This window comes from Vigna unguiculata, chromosome 5 (assembly GCF_004118075.2).
Source record: "Vigna unguiculata cultivar IT97K-499-35 chromosome 5, ASM411807v1, whole genome shotgun sequence".
Lineage (NCBI taxonomy): Eukaryota > Viridiplantae > Streptophyta > Magnoliopsida > Fabales > Fabaceae > Vigna > Vigna unguiculata.
The window spans coordinates 18,630,744-18,637,832 of NC_040283.1; the positions used below are offsets into that span (position 1 = coordinate 18,630,744).

Genomic DNA, 7,089 nt, shown 5'->3' on the forward strand with positions numbered 1-7,089 from the left:
CCCTATTTCACAATTATCATATATTCTACTACGTATTCATCATGTTACCAAATTGAATATTCCTCCATCTTTTAACCCAACCAAACATAGTGCACGTAGGTACCACTTCTAAATGAATTCAATTCATGTCCTCATAAAACTTTATTTAGCTTACCACATACATCTCCATTATTACCTACTCATACAAGTTTCAATTCATATTCCATGCCTTTGATTTATATCAACTCTCCCTTACACACATTAAAATGTTCACTCTCAGCCATTCCAAATGAAGGAAAACACCTGCCCACTAACCCAATTCGCACAGAAAATTCACCAGGTAGTGCTTTTTCAATTCATTAGTAGATAGCGCTTGTTCAATATAAACATTGTCTATTTTTCATTAATGGATAACTTTTTCAATTCACCAATAGATAACATTTTTTAAAACAAGCGATGTGTATTGGTTTGATTATTTTTTATTATAATTTATTTAATTTTTTGTTCATTCTATTCTTTGACTCATATGCCTGTATAAAGACTTTGAACTTGAAATCAAGCAAAACTGAAATGAAAGGGCATTGAAATTCTTACATAGTTACACAAAAAACTTAATGATGTTTATATATTTTTTAAAAATTATAATATTACATGAAAGAAATTAGAAATAAAAACTAAGATTTGTAGTACTCATCCATCATGTTCCATTTTTGCTAGACTGTGGGGCCAAAGCACTTTAGACAAAACATTGTTCCTAACCTTCCCTATTTTGTTATATAAGGAATTATAAAAGTAACCTATAAACATTTACTAATGAGATAAAAACACCAATCTTCCCTGACTTCAATGATTTGATTGTCAGAATATTGTTGACATCTGCAACTAGAAAAATACTACAACAAAGAAAAATAAAATAAAATTAGTCAATCAAAATCCTACTACAAATGAATAATACATACAATTAAGATAACTTACATCTATTGGAATTGTCCCTCCTTCACAATTTGTGACAATTTCCTTCATATATCGACAAATGTAATACCCATAATCATGGCCGTTGGATTGTTTTGGACACTAGAAAACATCAATACAATTGGTATTAATCTTCAAATAAAACAACATCATTTGATCTTCAAATACACAATTGTAATTTACCTTAATTGGTGTCCATTTGATATTGCTTAACTTAGACTTTGAAACCATAGACCCTCTTTGAGCTCGGTAGGTTTGTATAACCCTTATTAATAATAAAACTGAAGCATATATAAGTAAAAAAATATATACAAAAGTATACATATATATATGTGTGAATCACATTAAGAAGATTCTTACATGTCAAACAACTTCTTCAAATCTTGTCTCATATTAATGTCTTTCGCCAATGGGTCAAGATAATAAATTATCTCCATTTTAAGATTGATTCTGAGCAAGACCCAATGTTGGCTAAAATTGGAAATGAATCAACAAAATTAGATTTTGTGCATCTAACTTTGAAAATAATACATTATTTGATAAAGTTAGGAAAAAATATAAGCTTCTAGTAATTCTAGTATACATCATAGTAATTCTAGTAATTTATTTACTTCAATATAAGCTTAAGATAAATAATACAACTGTTACGCAATGTCCTACTTTGATATATTTTTAAATTAAGTTTTATTATTTTTTATTTCTAATGGTTTATACTTAAAGCATGTTTGTATCATGAGTCAACTTATTGGTTTAATTTATATAAACTTTTATATAAAGTTTTTATAACATAATATGCTACCAAACTTGTGAGATGAATATCTACTGACACAATATTCCAAAATGAAATTATGAAAATAAAACTATGCGAAAAAAATTCATATATACCAAACAAAATAAAGTGATGCACCTATTGATATCAAATACCGAATAAAAAAATAAAATAAAAAGAGAAGAAGAAAAAGAGTGATAAGGATGAAATTTGTATGTAAAAAAAAAAGTGAGGCTCCTTCACTACTACATAGTATATATATATATATATATATATATCATAATTAAGGAAAGAGTAAGCCAAAAAAGAAAAATCAATACTCCCTGCCAAAATATATTTATCATTTATTACCATTTAGTTCAATATGGTCAATGATACACTGCAAAAATCACTCATACCTAGAAATAGTGGTCCCTTGGTGCAGTGTGTAAATAGTTGATGACATGTATATATATATATATATATATATATATATATATATATATATATATATATATATATATATATATATATATATATATATATATATATATATATATATATATATTCCAAAGCAAACCACAATTTAGCGTTATCTCTTTTTTCCAATGACCGGCCACACTTTTTTTTAACTTAGGGGTCCAATTCTTTCACCAAAAAGCAACCCTTCTCATTCACCTTTTGAACCTTAAACATAAATAAAATCAAAGCTTAGTTTCTGTTTTTGTACTAGTTCCCCAAATTAAGTAAAAAGCAGCTGGATCAACAATTCAAAGGAAACAAAATGTTTTCAAATTTAAAATCTTATAATATTATAATTTTAATTTTCAAATTTCATTCACTTTAATAAGCAAATCATCTGATACCTTCGTCGAACATGATTATTTTTCTAATGTACTAATGTCTCTAATCTAGTGAGTTTTTCTTGGTTTATATATATTTGATTGACTAGAAAATAAAGTGAAAAATGCAATCAAATAAAATGACATAAAAAAAGTACTATAATGGGATCCCTGTGCCTTTACTTTTTAAAATCACATTGACATAATTTACTTCTTGATGTGTGTTGATATAATGATGATAACAAATTATTTAGAAAAATTATTGCATATGTAAAATAAAAGTAGAAATCGTATTTAACTCTAGAAATAAAATAAAAATGTTGTAGGAAGGAGGGTATTAGTATGTGGTGAACATTGAAGCAATCAACATCTAATAAATTGGTGAAGCCGGTGGACAGACATGTGTAGAAAAGATAGATACAGAGCATGCCATGCATGTAATCCAACAAAACCAGCCAACAACATATGCATTTGTGCAGAAAAAAAAACAGCGTAGTGGTTTTCAAAATTCCTGTGTGTGGCGACTCATCTCTGCAAATATATCCTGCTTTTATAACTCATCTCAGTCCATAAAACCCTGTTTAGTTTAGCTAAAAACACATCACTCCAGATTCTTCCGTAAATAGGCCAAGTTTAAAGCCTAACCAAAAATGGGTATTGATTTTGTGACACTTTTATATTTGCTTTTAAATTCCATATAAGTCTGACAAATGATTTTGAAAATTTGGATTTAAACTTATAATTCATTTATAGAAACCAGCTCCATGAAAACTATTTTCTCTAAATAGTTTTGTGAGATACTTAAATTCTACTTCTCTACTAATATCATTTTAAAGTTTGGTATAAACACTAATTGATATAATGATGATATGATGATGTTAACTTATCATATGTAAAGTAGATCTATGATACTCCCAATATAATAGAGGATTTTTCCTAAGAAAGAATATCATCAAATCTACAAAAGATTAGCCTAAACAAAACTAAAAGAAGTCAAAGAATCAGTGACCAAAAAAGTGATATCACTCATGAAGTGAAAAAGACCATACTTGATGAAGTATTCTGGTTGAAGCTTAATGTAAATCAAACTAAATAAATTGTATTAACCATATTTGCATCCCATACTCATGTTGATTGTTATTCTACTTTTTCATTTAAAGTTTGGGGGCCAAGATATTTTTCTGTTTGCCTGAAATTACAGCAATCACCAACTCATTTATAACCTTAGGTTCACTGTCTTATTAAAATAGACAATCTCTGCAAAGTCATAGTATCATGTACAGGAGATGCTACTACTTTCCAAATGTAAGTACTTAAACCTTTTGGAAGAAACAGTTCGGATAAGCATTACTGCTAATAGAAGATATAATAATCTTTTGGAAGAAATAGTTCGGATAAGTCATACTACTCTGTTATTTTTCCTACATAATTCACAACCTCTTTTCTTTTGTAGTTTCTTTCTTTCACTAAGGGAATCTAATAATAGTCTATACATGCCAACCACAAGCATCAAGCTACATAATATATGATACAATTAAGGGCCAGGGGTGAATCAAGCTACATCATATATTAGATTGTTTATTGAAGACCTAAGCAAGGATTTCAAAACTAGAAAAGAAAGAACAATCACTTTCTCTTCCTTCTATTGTCCACTGTAGGATTCCTCATGTCATTTTTAGCTAGACCAGAGTCAAGGGGCATACCGTATGACATAGGAGAAGGAGCTTAGTAGGTGCTGCTGTGACAACATCTTCAGACTGAAAGGCTTTCACGTGCACACAACATCCAGGTTTCATAATCTAATCATGTTGACGTCAATTCCACACAAACATTGCACCGATCACAAAGATCATTTCTGCTTTTCATTCCCAATCCCCACATGAACCCTAAATCCACCAATTAAGCATTTCCAGATAACAATACAACATACCAAATATTCTTATATCATAAGAATCACTCCAAACGTCCCCACAACATTGAAATACCAAAAACCCGAGAGAACTGGGCAGGCCAGTTTGTGCCGCCTGGCGGACAGCACCTAGCTGCTAGGCGGTGCATAGAAGAAAACCCAGAAAATGGGTTCTAAAGGCATGAGTAGCCTGGCAGGCCTTCAATGTCGCTAGGCGGTTTTTGGAATTTTCCAAAAACGCGACAAAATTCAACAAAACTCCAAAAAAAACACAGCCCAATCATCCAGAATAGCATGAAATTATATAGATGGCATACAACACACTGAATTAAACTCCTCTAACCTGGATTTCCCTTGCTTAAGATTGGACTTGAGAATTTTCTTGGATTACCAATGGACTCCCTTTGACTCTCCTCCAAACCAGTACATTTTCCACCCTCAACCTCACGTTCTTCCTCTGTAAAAAGCCCCCCTCACTATTCTTAAAATGACAAACTCAAGAGTGCTCTACTTATCCCTTAATTCTCCCCTTTAATGGTACCTTAATAATGGTTTATTAGGAAAAACGAAATGGCCTTAAAACTTAGTTTCAATTGTCATTCAATTGGCTATTTTATTTGATTTTCCAGCACCCTTGGCTACTCCTTTAGCTAGGGTTTCCCTTGCCCCTTCACATTCATGCTAAAACTAAAATTAGCAAAAGAGAATGAGTTTAGGTTCACCAAGCTTTGAACCCATAATCATTCAATCACAAAGCAATTGCACAACCAATTCAACCAAGTCATGTTTCATGAGAATTCATTAAATCTTACGATTCTAACATCACTCTCCATGACCATATCATCTTATTAAAATAATAATAATAATAATAGATTAAATGACACGTAATTGGCATACACAGGACTTGAACCCAAGTCCTCTCACACAATAAAGTACTCTCAACCATTTGAACTAGTACTTTTCCATGTCATAACATTCCGCATTAAATGCCTTAATGGCTTCTACTACCCGCATTTATTAAATAATTATTTAAATCCCTCGGGTCTTACATTGCGGATCCTACACATGTACTGGAGCAGAATGAGGTCTAAGTGCGCGAGGATCTAATAATCGGAGTTGGACCAGTGAGAATCTTGGATTCTCAAGTCAAACAGCTCAGAGGCAACCTAAGAGATGACGTGGGAGATGGAGGATCTCATGAGGAAATCTTATCCTCACCTATTCCCTGGTAAGTTCACTTTTTCGAGGACAAAAACTTTTAAGGTGGGGGAATGTAAGACCCGTGAAATTTAATTAATTAAATAAATAATTAATTAATAAATGCGAGTAGAGGGAGCCTTTATGGCATTAAATATTGATGAAGGTGATGTGGAATAGTACTAGCTCAAGTGGTTGAGAGTACTTCATTGTGTGAGAAAACTTGGGTTCAAGTCCTATGTATGTTCTTTGTGTGTTATTTAATTATTACTGTTTTAATAATATGATTGAGCATGTTGAATGATGACATAATTATCAAATTATATTAGTTAGGAAGAATCTTCAAATGCCAAAGTTTAAGCTAAGGAATCCATGTTAGGGGAGCTTACACGTTATTTTTTACGTATGAGCATGAACTGTTTAATGATTGGTATGAATTGCATGCATGTCCATCATTTTGTTTGCATTTTTTGAGGTTCTGGAAATTTTCCAGAAACTGCCTGGCGGGCTGTTCATAGTCGCCAGGCGGCACATGTGTTTTTCGCTTGTTATAGGTTCTTGAGGGAGGAACCGCCTAGCGGCACATTCCTAGCCACCAGGCGACGCAAGTTGCTTACCTAGTTTTCTAGGTTCTGATTGAATTGTCTGGCAGTGATGATCACCCGCTAGACGACTCGAGTCAATTTTGACTTGATTTTGGTGTTTGGGGGTTTCTAGGATGATTCTAAGCGAAGGGAAAGTTAGTTTTAATTGTTAAGGGACGATTTGATGTTAAATTGTGTCGAAATACCTCATATTGATAGCAAAAAGTAATGGAACAATGCCAACATGATTTTAGGGTTGGAATTTGAGAGTTTTTGATAAATCAATATTAAGGGTGGTTTGTTGCACTCGAATTGTAGCTAAAGATAGTTAAAATTTGAATATTGTGTCATGGTTATTTGGTTCGAGTGTGAAACAATTAAGGAATGCAGAAAGAAGTACTGAAGAATGAGAGAAGGCTCTTGTAGTTGCTGGAAATCCTGGGAATTTGCCCAGAATTGCTTGCACCGCCTAACGGCACTGGGCTTGCCGTCAGACGCCAGCGTAGAAAGTTGAATCTTCACGTGGTTGCGAGCGTTGTTGATGGTACTTGGGAGAGGGAAGTATGTTCATGGTACTTGTGCAGTAGAATTAGTAATGTGATGGAAGAATGAATGATGATAGATATGAGTGAGATGTGAATTCTAATATTGGGATGGGGAAGAAAATGTCATTACAGTAGAGTGAAAATTGTAGTGTGAGTAAGAAATCAGTTGTTTAAATCACGATGGTAATGGTTGTTCTAAGGGTGTGACTAGAGCTAAGTGAGAATGTGAGGATAGTTGGAATTGCCAATTTGTAAGAAGAGTATAAATATGGTTAGGTGCAGTTATTAAGGCATATGTAAATTGATGGATAAT

The 7,089-nt window shown here is 32.3% G+C and overlaps 1 long non-coding RNA gene across 1 annotated transcript; it reads right to left on the bottom strand.

Moving 5' to 3' along the window:
- Positions 1 to 1,026: 1,026 nt before the first annotated feature.
- LOC114184086 lies at positions 1,027 to 1,337 on the bottom strand. The gene is made up of 3 exons (XR_003604546.1): positions 1,312 to 1,337; positions 1,135 to 1,216; positions 1,027 to 1,053 (listed from the first exon to the last, which is right to left on the bottom strand). It is a non-coding gene; the product is annotated as an uncharacterized LOC114184086 (long non-coding RNA).
- Between the last annotated feature and the right edge of the window lie 5,752 nt (positions 1,338 to 7,089).